Genomic DNA, 18640 nt, shown 5'->3' with positions numbered 1-18640 from the left:
AGGGTGTTAGACAAGATCATAAGGGCATATAATGTGGTGGGACTTGAAGTATAGGACCTACGCCACTTTTCTATCTGTGGAAGATCTGACAAAGAGAAAGGTACAAAGCCAGATTAAACCATTGATCCCAGGCACCTTGAGAGGGACACAGAGATATGGGTGGAGTAGCAGCAGCCTGTGAACATGAGGCAGGAGAAAAGAAGGGCAGAGCACCTGCCGCAGTCCGGCCGCAGCAAAATAATCAGGGGCTGAGGAGCAACTTGTGTACATTGATACAGCAGGAGTGGGAGCTGTTTTTTATAGGACAGGAGGAGTATATGTACATTCCACTCAGCTTATCTTAATTAACATAAACTAGATACAGAAGTCAACAAATAAGGAATCTCCACACTTAATGGCTCGCTGGCATTACTTCACAAACCACTCCCTCTGGCAAAATGCCAGGCGCCATCTTGACTTGTTTACAGACTGTAACATTTCCCCCTTTTGTTTAATTTAAATAAGGACCATAATGGTTTTTACACAAACACCATAAATAACCTGCTACAAACAGAAAGGGAGGATACAAAATGTCAAAATACCAAGCCAATTGATGGCTCCATGCAAGAAGCCCTTGAAAAAATTATACCAGCAATGACACTGTAAGCAAAGATACAGTTTGTTGTCTCAGTCCAGGTAAAGCAGTGTCTCAATAGATTAACTCACAGTCCAGGTAAATCACACTCCAGGTAAGTTTACAGTCCAGGTAAGTTCTATAGGCAGCTATCCTAAATCACAGTCCAGGTAAGTTGTGCGAGCAGCTAGCTTGATCCGAAGTCTCATCTGGTTCTCAGCAACACTGGAAATTCTTCCACCCTTGTCCTCACCAGCACTGGGACAAAGGCAGGATCTCCGGCAATGCTAGCTAAAGAAAATCCTATAGCATTCCACTAAGAAAACAACCTTCTGAACAATTTAGTACATTATCTCAAGATTTTTTACATTTGAAATAAGCCTTAAATAGTGCTCATTATTCATTGGCTTCCAGGTGTGGGAGAACCACTGTAGTTACTGGCCTTGGAAATCATCAAACTTCAGGGACATGGGCCATCTTCCACCTGCAGCATCCAAGGAAGCCCCAGATGGCCCTGGGGAGAGTCCAGGGAGTGTCCCGGACTCAAACTGCCACTGGGCACAGGGAGCAAGAGCCTGTGAGACCATGCCTCCAGGTCAGGTTTGGATTTGGGCTCTCAAAGTGGCGTCCTGCTCCCCGGGCGGGGGGCGGGGAAGAGCCGGCTGCCTCCACTTGGAAAGTCCTTGCTGCCCCATGACCGGGTCGCGCATGTGGCAGCCGCCACACGGATTCACACACCCTCCGGTAATGAAAAGTATTCAGTAATAGCCTTTTGCTCCAACTTTTTTTCTGATAATCTTTCTTCTTCTGAACTTTCTTTTTTTTTCTGACTAGAGTTCCTGGGCTTCCATCAACACATGCCCTAACTATTCTTGGTTCCACTGGGGTGCCTTCTTCCCTTAGTAATTTACTTCTCACCCTTTCCATATTTTCATCACAAAGACAATACAATACACTGAGACAAAATAAGACACAAACATACTGTATAAATCTTCTCCATTTTCGCAAAATGGCCATTTTTTCTCTCACCCTATCTGCCTAGGGATGAGCAGATTTGCTCCCATCCTATCTATGGATGGGCAGCTATTGTTTTCGTCACTTACCCCCGAGTGTCCCAGGGCTCCCTGTATGGGCCACCATCTGCCGCAGTCTGGCTGCAGCAAAATAATCGGGGGCTGAGGAGCAACTTGTGTACATTGATACAGCAGGAGTAGGAGCCGTGTATTGTAGGTCAGGAGGGGTATATATACATTCCACACAGCTTACGTTAATTAACATAAACTAGATACAGCAGTCAACCAATAAGGAATCTCCACACTTAATGGCTTGCTGGCGTTACTTCACAAACCACTCCCCCTGGAAAAATGCCAGGCTCTATCTTGACTTGTTTACAGACCCTAACAAGGGGCCAAGGGGACAGTTTCTGTGGCAGCTTCATTAGAATGAAAGGGGACATGAGAGCTAAGAGGACTTGTGTGGGAGACCAAGAGTTGGCTTAGAAGAGAGGAGAAGATCTCAACATATGATATCACTTTCCATTTTCCCAGTGCTCACAATAGTTAAAAAGATCCCTAATAATACTGGGATCTAGAGTGCCAATAAATGGCCATTCATAGTTGTTATCCAAAGGATATTGAGACCAGGTCTTATTGCACAAATGGATACGTTTTTTGTTGGTTAGGTCCAGGAAAAGAGAACCAGTAAGCCAGGAGGAAGTGTAGAGGATGAGAGGGAATGGATAAGGAGCTGCCCATGGTGAGATGTGGAAGGGTGAAAATAGAGGTGGGGCATCCCCCAGTCTCTAGTATCACCAAGTCTAGAGGATGGTTATGCTCCGGGGGTCAACAACCTTCTGAGTAAGCATTGGAGGCTCTTGGGCGCCCATCCAGGACTACATAGGGGCGGTAGCCATAGGGGACAGAAGTCCACTAGATGTTGGTCATGGTTCTTTTCCTTGCAGATATTAGAGAGCAAACAAAGGCAGATGTGGTCCCAAATGTGGGGGACACCTACCATTTAATATGTCCACATCCTTAACTCTACTGCATTTAAAGTGAACTGTGCATTGGCAGTGTGGCCTTAGACCTTAGGCCAGATTATAAAATCTGTTTCCTCCTGTGATCAAAGTCTTACAACTAACAAGCAGCTGGGAATCCTGAAGGATGAACTCAGTCTTGATTCAAAGCCAAAATACCTTCACCAGATCATAACACTCTTGCAACATTCCTTATATTCTCTTCATACTTGAAAAATAATAATTACTTTTAAATATCAGGAATTATGATGCATGTACATAAATTTTTAAAACATGTATTACATATTAAAATACAGAAATAACCTTTTCATACATCTGAGTCATCTTAGGGCTCCCATTCCAAGATCCAGAGAATCAGAGTTCAGTTAACCTCATTGGCAAACACCAGCTAGAATTCATCTCAACCCCCCTTTAAACATAAAAAAAAGATTGATCCTGGTATACTTTAGTTTCAAAAGAGTTTATCAATATAGAACATGCTTCTCTAGAGGGATGTAATGGACCACCAAGTTCCATGTTTTTAAGCACAGATGAACACAGGCTATAGAGGCATGTAGCAGAAAACTTCTTTATTTGTGGAATGGAGTAAAAGGAGGTGAAAAAGGGACATATTGGCAGTACCATGAATCATTGAAAAATTGAAATCTCGAGTTTAGACAAGGAAAAGGTGATGTACGTGGGCAGGTGAATGACAGGAATGCTTATTATGACAAAGTTTTAAGCTTCTGAAAGAAAATTGGTACAGGTGTCAGATAATGTTTAAGCAGAATCTACACAGTAACTTTTAAGATGTGGAAGTTACTGTGTAGATTTCAGCTGTGAAGCCAAAGCACCTACTTATATCAATACCTTCCATTAAGCCATTACCCACCTAGGTTCTCTAAAAAACACCACATTTTAGACATGAGAAAAGACAGACTTCTAGATATCAATGACTTCTTAGCAGCATGTGTCAGAATTGAGAATTTCCCACAGACAGAACTGTATGAAATTCCTCCTAGAAGCTCCCAGAAGTCTGGTTTGCTCCAGCTAGGAACTATCAGTGTGGAGAAATATTTTTATTCCCCACTTTAAAGAGAGAGCCTAGGGCTGGGGATGTGGCTCAAGTGGTAGCGTGCTTGCCTAGCATGCATGTGGCCTGGGTTCGATCCTCAGCACCACATACAAAGATGTGTCCGCTGATAACTAAAATAAAATATATTAAAAAATTCTCTCTCTCTCTCTTAAAAAAAGAGATAGAGAGAGCCTTGATAAGACACCCCAGGAGGTCCCTTTATATTGAGACAAAATTATTTGTCCTTTGATGTTATAGAAAGTCTTCAGAACCTAAGCTAGGTCAACCCAGGTTCCTCATAGGAGCAAATGCTTGGAGAATACAAGGAGCAAGAGAGCATATCACAGGGCCCAGAATCTGAGTATGATTCAGGGAAGAAAAAAATCTAAATGGTTCATAATCAACTGAAAGGTAACTCAAGCTTGTCAGTTGGGAAATTGAAAAAAAAAATGGCACAAGGTGATTATATTTGCCACATGGACAAGATATTAACCCAATCAAAATTATTTTTTTAATGCCAACACCCAGGGGATTGTGGCTGCAGAGAAACAGCTACCATCAGAGATTTCTGGTGGAAATGCAACTTTAACAGCACTATGTGATATAATCTGTCTATAACTATTATAATATTACATATGTATATCCCTTTGCTCCATATTCTTTTTCCCAGGAGCCTGTCTTCAGAAGAAGAAGACTATTTTATGGTATGGGCTGCCTTGTGTCCTCTCCCTAATTGCATATGTTGTTGATCTAGATACTCAGTACCTCAGACTGTGACTCCATTTGAATATAGGTTTCTTAAAAACAGGATTAATGTTAATCTAATTAATTTATGTGAGATCTAATCTAGTTAAGTTTTTCTTCTTATAAGAAGTAGCAATAAAGATAAGAGAGGCACAGAAAAATGACACTCAAACATAAAGAAGAAAGCAATCTACATGCCAAAGAGTGGTCCACAAAGGAAATCATTCCAGCAAGAACTTTGATATATAGTCTCTAGAATTAGGACTAACAAATTTTTGTCCTTAAACCCCCTTTGTGGCTTTGATTTATGACAGCCCATTACAGTGAGGCAGCTCACTAGGACATACATTTTGTATCTCTGAAAAATGGCTAAATGAAAGTGCAATTGAATCACATCATTTTACCAGCATTATGCACAAATGCTGCAAGAAATGGCATTTGTTACTGGAATAGCATAAAAAATGTGAGAACACAGCATGTTACACGGTGGACCCATAGTGATTTGTTTTATGATATGGTACATTTTCAAAAATATGTAGAAGAGTTTGTGTAACCATCACTCTCTCTCTCTCTCTCTCTCTCTCTCTCTCTCTCTCTCTCTCTCTCTGGTAAATAATTTCTTGGTATTGAAGTCTTATAAAAGTACTAAAAGTACACTGGAGTTGACTGCTACATAGGCTACCTGGGACAGTTATCCAAAACAAAAATAATAGCAACAGTGAAGAAATATGCCTTACCCATTTAAATTGAAAACCATGCAAGAATATATTCTCTATTCTTTCTAGAAGTATGTGATCTGGAGATTTTCACCTATTACATTGCCAGAGGAGTAATAGAGTCTAGATTTCTTTGGGAATAGGAATATAGATCATTCAGAGGTCAAGAGTTAGGACAGAGTTTAGAGAAGTTCCCAAACTTGATATCTGTCCTGGCCCCATTCTGGATATCTCAAGTTTCTACTTATAGAGTTCCTTCTGGAGACTCTTCTTACTTAAAAACAGAGATATCATTATTGGTTGTGTTGTGTACTTGATCTCTCCCCATTGAGGCAGATTTAATAAATAATCCCTGATGATCTACTTGGAACTCTGCAGAGAGATTATCTGACATGTGGGACAATCTTTAATGCTGTCTATCCCAGCTGACTCCCATTGAAAACTTTTAGTCCCAGATCAAATATACATATATGTGTATATAGAACTACATCCAGTGATGACACCAGATTATAGAATGAGGTCTTTGAATAAATATCTGAGTATAAAAACTGTTATCCAACATTTACATATCTACCCTGACAGCCATGTCCAGTGGTGCAAACATAACAACTGTGTCACAATTTCAACATGGAATAACCTGTTCTAGTCATTCATTGCAGATTCTCTGGAAATTTTTGTGCTACAAACTTGGAAAGTTTGGAATCATCAAGAAAACATTTTGCTCTTTAAAGCATCTCCCTTCACATGAACCAGACAAGATACTACTTCTATATTGTGTATGTCTGGTTACCAGAGTTCTATGTTCTGTCAGGTTCTAATAGTAAGAAATTGAGGTCACCTCTTCAATTCCTTGAACCTCTTCTGAAGTAAGTCTACCCCAAAGTGCCTTTCAGCCTCTGGGATTTGTATTTTCAAGTGGCTATACAACAAAAAGCACTATACTGATTTAATGCAATTCTTATTAAAGTTTCAATGATGTTCTTTATAGAAATAAAAAATCAGTCATGATGCTTATTTGGAAAAATCAGAAGCCCTGAAGAGCCAAAGCAAGTGACAAAAGTCAAGAAGGAGGCATGATTATATTAGACCTTAAATTATAGGTTAGAGTTATAGAAACAAAAATGGCATGGTATTGGTACAACAATAGACATGGAGACCAGTCAAACAGAATAGAAGAATAAAAATAAAATATAAACCAAGGCCTAGGCTTGGCCTCCCATTCCACTGCCCTTCTTCATGACTGAAGTCTCTGCTTCTAGATGCAGTCACCCTGACCCTATGTGTAAAGTTTATCTTCATGTTTTTAGTACATAAAGTGCTGAAATACTTACCACGGTTTGATAGGGCAAGATTGTGCTGTGTGTCTAGCACTAACATACTGCAAAGTGCTAACCTGCTCCTATCATCTTCTTCATGCATTTCTTTTCAATATATAAAAATGCTTTCTATGTCACAAAAGGGATGCTACCATGAGTTCCATTGATACATACCACAAATTTCTTAGGAAAGGAGCACCTTGATTTGGAGATAAAATATTGTTAGTCTAAAATCAATCTGATCCCACACAACTTAGCTTAAAAGCAAGCCTTAAAGGATTAAATGAATTTGAAAAAAAATTAACGCCAGCAAGCCAATCAGAATCACTTTGAATTTCTCAGCACAAACTCTAGAATGCAGGATGACTTTGAATGATGTGTTCAAGAACTGAAAGAAAATAATTGTCTACAAAATTTGAGATATACAGCAAAGATATACTTCAATATCAATGCAGAAATAAAATCCTTCCAAGATGAGAAGAAACTAAAAGAATATATGACTACTAAAGTGGCAATACAGAAGATAGTTAAAGAAAAACTTCATATAGCCGAGAAAAAAAAAAAGAGATCACAAATAAACAAATCCCATTTGAAGGTTAGCTAAGCAAATTTAGACAAGCAAAACCAAGTTAAACATTAGAAATAAATAAAAATAGTATAAAGTAATACATAATAAACCACTCTCTATAAACCTCTCACATTAAAAGACAAAGGCTGGCAGAATGGATTTAAACTGAACCAACGATATGTTGTTTGCCAAAAATTCACACTATAGGCAGACAGTCACAGGCTGAAATTAAATAATAGAAATTGATGTACTGTATGAATGGAGGCCCAAAAGAGATAGGAGTACCCACTCTAATATCTTGACAAAGCAGATTTCAACCAACAAATAATAAGAGACAAAGGTTAATTCACACTGGTAAAGGGAACAATAAAACAAGCAGATATAAAAATCAGAAATGTTTATACATCAAATGTGGGTTAAACTAATTACATAAAAGAGAAACTACACAGATAGACATCTCAGATAGACCCCAGTACAATAAAGTCAAGATTTCAACACACCTCTCTCACCATTAGATAGGTCATCTTGACATGAACTTGGTAAAGACTCTTTGGACCTGAAATATATCATAAATCCAATGGACTTAACATAAATCTATAAAATATTTAATCTAACAAGACCTAAATCCACTTTCTTTTCAGTGGCTCCTGAAACCTTCTCCAAAATACAACTTATTTTGGACAATAAACTAACTCTTAGGAAATACAAAAACTGATATAATTCCTTGCATTTATTAGATTATAATGGAATGAAATTAAAAATCAATGCAACAAAATCATACAAAAACTAAATAAACAGGTGGATTGAAATTTTTTTTCCACAGGATTTCTCCCTTTTCCATTCAGGCAAAGCTCTTCTTGTGACCCCTGTCTTCCAGAAGTTTTCCATCAACCTCTTATTCTTGCAAGGCGAGGCTTATTCCAAGTTACATAGAGTTAGCTAGAAGCAGAGAAGAGAGTTTAAACTTACAGTTTTGGGCCACTCTGCCTGAAATTCAGGTGAATTTTACATTTTAAAATTTATTTTCTTTCTGTACTGGTCCCAGATTCACTCCAAAACATTAACAGAGATCACTTGAAGATCTATAAGCACCCAGTGACATAAAACTCATCCCCTGAGCTGGTCTGTCTTCCACACTGACCTGGGCTCCCACAAATAACAAATGCACTATAACATCAACTATGGTTTCTGTGACATACTAGACAAAATTGTATTGCAAATTGTGAATAACGTATGGTTAGGTTCACAGATATTTTCAGGTAATTTGGAACTGCTAGTATTAATTCCCTCACCATAGGCTCCTTCAAGAAACTGGTGTGACAATAATAAACTTTTCTTAAAGGGAACCACTTATGGTAGTACTTCTTAATGTCCTCATTATGCACCAGAACACAAGACGACTTGTGTGTTTCACATCATACAAGATTCCAGGGTTATGTTCATTGCATCCAGCTACACTGTCTCTTTTTCTTTCAACAATGAAAATTTTTTTCTTTTATATATACCTATAAATACACACACACACACACACACACACACACACACACACACACACACAGCGGGCTTGTATTTTAATTGTTTGTTTTTATGTGGTGCTGAAGATCTAATCCAGTCCCTCACACATGAGAAGCACTCTTTCATTGAGCTACAGCCCCAGCCCCTCCACAACAAAATTTCTATTTCTATTTTACATATTAAGAGTTGAACCCAGGGGCACTTAAACACTAAGCCACATCCCCAGCTTTTTTTTATATATGTTATTTAGTGACAGGATCTCACTGAGTTACTAAGAGCCTTACTAAATTGCTGAGGATGGCTTTGAATTTGTGATCCTCCTGCCTTAGCACCCCCCAAGCTGCTAGGACTACAGGCATGTACACTACACCCAGCTGAAGTTTCTATTTTGATAATTAATAAGTGTCTTGACAATTTAAACATTTATTACCCAGATTTCTGTGAGTTTCCCAAATCATACAAAATCACGGGGGTAAATTCTGTTGCAGAGCAGCCTGGCAGCCTGAAACTTTCCATTTTTAAGAACATATAGTTCACTAAGATTTAGCAGGAAGAAATTTGGAGATGCAGTCCCCTATATTTTCATAGAAATGGGAGGCAGAAACTGACAGTGGAGAAGTAGCAGTTGCCCATTCTAGACTTGGAAGATAATCACTGTGCTCTGCTGCTGCAATTTATATTCAAACTAACATAGTTTATTTCCCTTTCTCTTCCCCCTTCCCTATCTCTAATCTTGGGAGAAGCAAGATTATTCTTTTTCTCATCATAGGCTGAGTTAATCACACATGCCATAGGAATTAAGTAATTAAGATGTCAGAGAAGGCACCAGAAACCCTAAGAAACAGCTCTCTCAATACTAAAAGTAAATCTTTACCCCATGTAAAGGTAAAATTTCTAAGATGATTCTAAGCCGTAAAGCCTGAGTTAAAGTGTAAAAGACCAGGCATTGTAAAGTTTCTAAACTGCAAGGCCTGGGTTAAAAGTAGAAGACTAGGTATTGTTAAAATTCCTCTGCTACCCCCAGAACCTGTAATCCCTGTAACTGTTAGGACAATACTTGAACTGCCCTGTAAATATTCTCATTGACTCCCTGGTTGTCTAATAACGTGGGACTCTGTGTAGTATGTCATGTAGTCCTTTAGGCCCTAAAACCAATCAGTTTGAATGTGTACCCCACTTAAAAGTGACCAATCACCCCTGCCCAGCCTGTTCCTGCCAATGAATGTACTCATCATGTCTCAGAGTTGTTGTTCAATTTTCCTGCACCTCATGATGATTTGTTCTGATGTATGGAAAGCCCCCCACCCTCCCCAAAACGTGTACTTAAGCTCTTCTTGACCTCTGCTCTGGGCTCTGGGTCACTCTCCCTTCCTGAGTGAGCCTTGGGCCTCAGTGCACTGAATCAGGATCCAATAAACTCCCTCGTGTCTATTGCATGAAGCCAGTCTCTTGTGGTCTCTTCCTCCGACGCTTCGCCGGACCCTTACACCCTGACTGGGCACACCTGGAATTTAGACATCAATAATCTCTTGAAAACTTCTCTGATCTTTTTGGCAGTCAGAATCACAGCCTTTGAGACATGAGTCCCCTTTCTTTATTCTTTTCAAGGAAAGCAATCATAGTTATTTTTCCTTTACTCAAAGTTGTATTCTCATTATTGGATTGGCATTAGGAACAAAGACTGAGATATTGGTAACAGGGTCCCATGACACCACATGCTCTGGCTCCCCCTACTCCAATATAATTGCATTGAAAATACCCTTTCTTGGACAGATTTAGATTTAATGATCTCTCTGGGGGAACCCAGAACCATATGACAGCCTTCACCTGCAGCAACAACAGAGGAAAATTGATAAATCTGACATAAATGTATCACAAAGAAGTAATAAAACAGCAGTATTAAAATGATCAGTTGTACTGGTGCTTGAAATAACTCCAGACAAACAGGGAGGAGCACTTTCCAGGGGGGAGAGGTGATTTTCTCAGTAGATGGGTGATCTAACCCTTGTGTAAATATGATTCAAAGTGCACAGTCTCAGAGATTTTCCCCTTCCAGGTTTTTTATCCCAAATCCCAAATTTCTGACGGCTCTTCTGGCCCACTTTTTGGGTATTGAAAACACCCTCATTAAGCTTAAAAAGGGACTAAATAAATTAGTCAAACTGTGGATGAATGTCCCCAATAAGAGAATGTCTCTTCTTTAAATGCTGAATAAATAAGGAAAGCTCAAGTAAGTTTTATCCAATGAGAAGAGGAAAATCCAAATAAAAATTTGTCATTTGTAGGCAGTCTGAGGCCATTTATAATAGCAGTAGGGAGAAATAAATGCCTAGATACAAGTATATTCCAGGGAGTTTGTTTCCTTGGTAATGGAATTCTCAGGATTTTGAGTTAATATGTGTAGATAGAGTCCTAGACTTCTACAATGCTTAGGGTTCATCTGCCTCAATGATGAGACAATGGGAATCCTCTTTCCTGTTCCCAGGTTTGTGCTATGTTATGTAGTATAAATTTGCAAATCCCTATACCATGTCTTGTGTCCAAAATGAACACAATACTACTTGTTGGACAATTCTGGGTGGCTGGATTAACCTCCCTTGTGAAACTTAGAAAAGGTAGCAGGAGATCATATGTTCAAATCACAGAAGCTGAATGCTGAGGGAAGTTCCTTGCCATGTGGCTAATGCTATGTGCAGAGGGGTAATCCATACTTCATGGTTTATCCCATCAGTAGGAAATACAGAGGCAAAGGTCCTGCTATATGCCACCTGAGGCTCTTCGTGACACAAAAAAGCAGTACAATATTACTGAAAGAAATTTTCTCTCATGTTATGAATATGTCTGGACCCACGTTGAATCTGGGAGCGGAATTATGCATGCATGAACACCTGCCCCAGATCCGGAAAAACATCAGAAACATCTTGGGCACTTTGTTGCCACACAAAAGCCTTCTATAATTCTCCTTCTAGATAGAGTAATGAGAATTATTTACCACAGCTAGTGAGGCAGCAAAAGGGATGCAAAAGGCATCCATGTCTTGATGCAAGGAGAATTGAGGGGAAGCTAGTTTAAACATTTCTACAATGAAGCAGAGGACACTCGGGATGAAAATTTGTGTAATTCATAAAGTCTAAGGGTCTTCCTGGCATCACAGTGAGCAATAAATTTCATTAAAGAGGAAATACTTTCTGGTTTGGGGCAAGAATTGTCCCCAGGTTGTGCTAGGATATACAATTCACATTCTCATCTGGAACTGTTGGAAGACAAAGAAAAGCCTGAGGTAAAGTTTAACCATAGAGGAGAGGGCAATCACAATGTAAATTTTCCAATTATAGGTAGCTTTACACCATTCCTGATAAGGGTGGGGGAACAAGGCTGGGAATGTAGATCAGTGTTAGAGAGCTTGACTGTATGCATGAGATTATGGGTTTGATTCTAAGCATCACAATAAAAAGAAACAAAAAGAACAAAGGGGAACAATTTGTGGAAAAACCAATACTATATATCTCAGGCAGTGGGTTTGCCTAGTCCATAGTCATTTTTCAGGATTTCCAGAGTACATGCATGGAAAGCTGCACAATGCCCATCCATGGTCTTAGTCCTTTTCATTCCTTAGGGTTCATGAGACCCTACTTTGGATCATGAGGATTATTCTTGGCTGGTCAGATTGAGGAATAGATGGATTGTTCAGAGCTGGCTGGTGGAGCCCTAATAAAAAAACTATGTCTGTGGGAACTTCTGGGCTAGGCAGAGTAAACAGAAGTAAAGATTTAACCCATCATAGGGGAAGCTAACAAAATAAAAGTGACAGTGTTAGAAACCCATTTTTTCATCTTTTTCAAAATTGTGATCAAAAGACCTGAGAAGAACAATATAAAGTACAAAAAGTTTACTTGGAGCCAATGAATTCAGACTTAGTCATGGTTGATTTCAAGGCTCTGGGCTCTAGGTGAGGCACAATATTATGGTAGAATCTAATAGTGGAGGAAAGCAGCTCAGGACATGTCCACCAGGAAGAAAAAAAAAGAGATTTTCTCATCAGAAACAAAATATAAATCCCAGTCATGCCCCCAGTGACCTTCCTTTTCCAGCCAGTCTATATTCTTACAGTTAACACCCGGTTGATACATAAGTGTATTTAAGCACTCATTTGGTTACATTTGACCATTCCTAGGTTGTCTCACACATAAGTTTTCGGGACACCCAACATCCAAACCATAACATGCTGCCCTTGGTCCCCAATACCTCATTCCCGTCTCACAATGCAAAATATATTTAGTTCATTTCCAAGAGTCTCCATGATCTTACCATCTCAAGAATCACCAAAATGCACAGTCCAAAGTCTCCTAAAGGAAGGCAAACTCTCAGCTCCTTAAAAAAGGAACACTAAAACCCAGCTGGACAAGCAAGTCTGTATCTCCATATCCAGCATCTGTGGCATATGTCATTGTGATGTTTCCTTCAAAGTGCTCATGTAGCTCACTCCATTGGCTTTGCTGGTAGCAGCCCACATGACCTCAGTCTAGTCTTGTTTCTTCTCAATTATGGTAGCTTTCCTAGGCAGATGTCCCTCTTTACTGGCATCTTTTAATCTCAGGTTTCTCTGCTTGAATCTTGGCTTCCTTTGTATATCTTCCTTTTCATATCTTCAGGCATCACCATATCAGGGCAGCCAATCAGAACTCTGACTCTTTCATTTTGCTTGGCTTTCTTTTGAAATTTCTTTGCCTGTGTCCATGACTCCCAAACCACAGCCCCATACATTCCCTTAGAATCATAACTATGTGCTTGACACCAAATTCTACCAGCATTTTGAGCAATAGACAAGCCTTCTGAGATCCCTATGGCAGCTCTTACTGAGTGCCTGGACAGTTGAGCATGGTGAAATAACTTCTTAACCTGACTCCATATGAAAACAGGGTGTCTCTATTACCTTTTCTTAAAGAAAGTTTTACCTTTACAACCTTAAGCCTGAGATGGGTGTTGTCTTAGTAATTTCTGAGAAGCCCTCAAGTCACATCTTCCATTTTTCCTGGGTAAAATACGTAACATTTTTTTAGAGCCTAAAGTGTTTCTTTAATAACGCGAATTTAGTCAAACTTTTATGGCCAAACTCCCAAGTTTTTCAAATCTTTCTGCTCTGCTTTCTGCTCCCGATTAACACAGTAAACTTGATTAAAAGTGGCCAGCAATAACCATACCACCATCTAAATGCTGTACAGATTTAAAATTACATCCATCAGATTAATTAGTACATCACTTTTAAATTTAGCCTGGCAAAAAGACTCAGCAAATAAGCAAAATATAGCCAACTTCTTAACCAGAAATGACATGAATGGTCCCTAGTCCAATTTCCATTTGACTCCTCTTTTTCTGAAACCTTGTGAACTCAGTCTTTATTGTTCAGCATTCTATTGGAATTCCAGTTTTTGAGCTCCCACCACAATCACCCATTAATATCTACTTACAACATTCTGAAACTTTTCCAGATTGCATATCTCTAAAGTTTTCAAAATTCTTCCCAACACAAACAATCTCTAAAGGCTTTTAAACACATGATCAGGTTCTTCACAGACATAATCTTACTTCTCAGTAAAAATTTCCACTTTAGTCAGTGTTTTCAATGCTGTAACCAAAATATCTGAAAAGAATAATGTAGAGGACAAGTTTATTTGGGGGTTCATGCTTTCAGGGGTCTCAGTCCATAGATGGCTGACTCAATAATTCTAGAGCTCCAGGAGAGGCAGAATATCATGGTGGAATTCCATGCCAGAGTAAATCTTCTCAGGCCATGATCACCAGAAAACAGAGAGAGGTTTGTGCAGGAGATAAAATGTAAACACTAAGACACACTTCCCAATGACTCACATTTTCTAGCCACATCCTATGTTCCTACAGTCATCACCCAATTAATTCATATTAGTGGATTAATCCATAATTGTGTTAAAGCTCTAATAATCTAATCATCTAACCTCTGAATATTCTTGCATAGATTAAATGTCCTGAGTAAACTCTATGACCTAGCAGCCATAATGACCTGAATAGCCTCTATGACCTGCATAGGCTTTATGGTCTGAGAAGACTCTGCCCTTCTTAGCCCCTATGATCTATGTAGTCTCTGACAGGCAAATCATCTGTTATTTTTATAGCCTCTATGACCTGAAACATTTCTATGGCTTGGGTAATCTAAATGACCTAATAGTTTATAAGGTTTTTGTAGGCTATAGACCCTGAGTAGCCTCTATGGTCTATTCTGCTTCCAAGAACCACCTTCATGAATTGGAGATCCTAAACAATATAGTAGCCTCTATGACTTCACAGCCACTATGATTTGCATTGCCTCTATGACTGAGTAGCCTCTATGAGCTGTTGATCCTTCGTGACCTGCATATCCTTTATGGCCTGAGTAATCTAAATGTTCTGAGAGTCTTTGACCTGTTTAGCTATTATTCAAAAAGCGTCTATGTCTTGAGTAGATTCTATAGCCTGTGTTGTATCTGTGATCTGCTTCACCTCTATGACTTGCTTTGTTTCTATGACCTACAAAGCCTCTATGGCCTGAGTATGACTGGAGTAGTGTCTATTGCCTCTGAATCCTCAATGGATATAGCTCTATGGAACTGAGAATCTTCTATTGGTAGCCTAACATTTATGACATGCATAATACCTATGACCTGAGAAACCCATTTAGTCAGTGTCATTTCTATGCCTGAGTAGCTTCTACATCCTTTATAGCCTCTATGACCTCTGTAGTATCTATGACCTGAATTGCCTAAATGACCTGAATAGACTACTGAACCTCAGTAGCCATTATGATCTTTGTACCCACTAAGACCTACATATCCTCTAAGATCTGTGTGTCTTTTGTAATGTGTGTAGCCCACATGACCTTCCTGGCCTGTATGGCCTTATTATACTTCATTCATTTAATAGCCCCTATCATCTTTGTACCTTGTATGTCCTTCATCAACTCTGAAATCTAAAAAGCCTCTAACATCTGCATAGCCTCTATGATAAGCATAACTTCTATGACTTGTGTAAGTTTTAAGCCTGTATGGCCTTAAGAACCTGAATAGACCTGTGTAGGATCTATGAGCTGAGACATCTAAGGCTTGTGTAGTCTTTATCATGTAGATTATTTTTCCTGCATTTATTCTGTGACCTTCATAGACTTTATGGCCTACATGGCTTGCTCTATTATGTGAATATCCTCCATATTTATGATGCCTCCATGGCCTATGTAGCCTTTATGATCTGAGTAACTTCTATGACCCATGAAACTTCAATGATATGCATAGCTCCTATTGTGAAGCTCCTATCACCTGTCTAGCCTCTATGATAGCCACCATGGCCAGTATAGGCTCTATGACCAAGTAATATCTATGACCTGCTTATTTTGTATGACCTGAAGAGCATCTGTGTCCTGTGTAATTCTATGACATACGTTGCCTTTATGGCTTCAGTGGCCTAAATGACCCCTTTAGCCTCTACTGATAGCCACTTTGACATGTGTAGCTTCTATGACCAAGAAAACACTTTGGCCAGCATTTCCTCTATTACCTGTGCAGCCTAAAGAATCTTAGTAACCCTGATCACCTGTGTTTCCTCTATTTTTGTGTAGCTTGGATGATCTGCATGGTTTCTGTGTCCTGATTATCCTGTATAAATGTATATCATTTATCTCTTGAGTGCTTTAACACAACTGAGTAAAACCTGTAATCTGCTCTTTCACAGACCAAGTAACCTCAATTTCCTGAATGGCCTCTATGAGTTGTGTAGCTTTTAGGATGTACCCATATCTGTGGCCTGAATACTACTTTCAGACCCTCTATAAACCGAATCTCTCAAATATTTTGCATATCCTCTGTATGCTGAGTAGCCTCTACTACCTGTGTAGCCTCTATGGCCCAAATAGCCATTGTGCCCTGTATATTCCATAAACTTTGTGGACTCTATGATCTGAGTAGCCCCTATGACCTGAATAAATCTTATGGCCTGAGTATCATCTATTACAAGGCAACATCTATGACCTGTGTAGACTGTAAACTAAGTGGCCTCTGTCACAAGCATAAAATTTTTAAGACTCTTTAAAGTCTCTAAAGCTTTGTATTTTAACCCACATTATGACCACAGCATGTTATTTTTGCTCCTTCACACACAAAATAAGTTCATTCTCCAATGTGTACACTCAGGCTTACCTTAAGAAACATAATGGAAGACCACATTAAAAGGAGAAAAGCAGTCCGGAGATTCATTAGCTGGATGCTACTCAACTCTGCTCAAATGTATGGCAAGGAGCTAGCTCTTGGTGCTCTCCTGCTGAATAATTTCACAGAACATCAACATCAGACAAGACCCTTTGTGCCAATAGTGAGTCAACATGAATACAAGACAACTATAATCACTTGTGAACACAGACAAAATTCTGAGTATTGTCCTAACCACAAAAAATGACAAATATTCTCTACTTTGGCTATTACCAATGATTGCTGCTGCTTCTTAAAAATTTTTTACCAGGGCTGGGGTTGTGCCTCAGTGGCAGAGCACTTGCATAGTATATGTGAGGCACTAGTTCGATTCTTGGCACCATATATAAATAAAGGCCTATTGACAACTAAAAATATATTTTTAAAAAATTCTTTACCAGTTGTAGACTGTCCTTGTGATACCATCGGTTACCAGTGACAAGTTCTGCTTCCTCACATGTTGAAGTTTGAACATTAGAGAAGCACATCATTTTGGGTGCGTAGGAGACTCCCTGCTGCTGAAGTTAAGTCTCCAGAGAACATTACAGAATCCCTTAACCCCTCCCCTTCTCTCTGAAGGGTGCCAAGCTGAAGTGCACCAAATTGAAAGGTTTCTCTTGACCAATCCCCACTGGACACAGTGTCCACTCTCTTTTCCTGAGTCACCCTTCCAATCAGCACCCACCACATAACCTACATAACCCTTTTTAAGCCAAAGCTTGCAAGCTCACACTTACTGCCCTCTTCCTCTTCTTTCTCTCTTATCTTCTACTTTCTTTCTCTCTGCCTTATGATGACAGATTCATGGGACCCTGATAGACCTCCAGAAGCTGAATCTGAGGCAATCACAAAAGAGTCTTTATTGCAAGCTCGAGCCTGGACTCAGAACCTTTTCCAATGCAGCGGTCCCAAGGAGTGAGCCCTGTCCATTGTTCAGTGAGATTTTATAGGTTTTGGGGGGATACTTTATGTGTCACAACATCACATAGCAAATAATTCCACACCACAGGAAAGTCAAACAACAACTATGAACATTGATTAGCACATTCACTGGGAGGAACAAATTGGAGAAGGGTATTGGTTAGTACAAGAGGGGGATTGCTTTGAACTGATTGGTGTAGGCCATGAGGGGAGTACATGCTAAACTACATGGTTTCCCAACATGTTATCCACCACCATAAACTACTGGGGGGTCATCTGGCATACCAGGTATTTTCCCTGTCTCATGCTGATTGGTGGTTGCTAGGGGGTTGCTATGGGTTCTTACCTAGCCTGAGTCAGGGACACCTGGTACCACAGATCTCTCCTGTTATTTGCAGACAAACAACTCAGCAGGGTGAGTATGTGCCTAGGTGCACTCTGTGGGTTTTTCCAAGGACAAGGGTCAAGCCCCCTCCCTCTGAACACGCCTTGAGCTAGAAGCTGTTTTCAAAAATGGAGTCACATCAGTTTCTCACTATCTTTTTCTGCTGCAGTCTCTGCTTTCATCCTCTGTTCTCTGCTCTCTTTTTCTCTGCCCTTCTCTCCTCTCTCTGCTCTCTGCCTCTCCTTCTTCCCCTTCAGGCAGCTTCCCAATAAAATCTCTTGGTTGAATCTCTGTCTACAGTGAGTCACTCGCCTTTCACATCAAGGCAAGCATATTAAGAAGGGTTTATTTAAAAATCTGTGTAACACGGATTTCTCCCTTAAAGGAGAAGGGGGCCATAGCTAGTATCCTGGTATCCAAAGAAGTGAGGTGTTCTGCCATTTTTGTATGTCCTAGGCTTCCTTTGTTCTCCTGCCTTTTTTTTATATTTATTTTTGAGTTGTAGCTCCATACAATACCTTTATTTT

Source organism: Ictidomys tridecemlineatus, chromosome 1 (genome assembly GCF_052094955.1).
Source record: "Ictidomys tridecemlineatus isolate mIctTri1 chromosome 1, mIctTri1.hap1, whole genome shotgun sequence".
NCBI lineage: Eukaryota > Metazoa > Chordata > Mammalia > Rodentia > Sciuridae > Ictidomys > Ictidomys tridecemlineatus.
Note: the sequence above shows the minus strand (reverse complement) of the source record.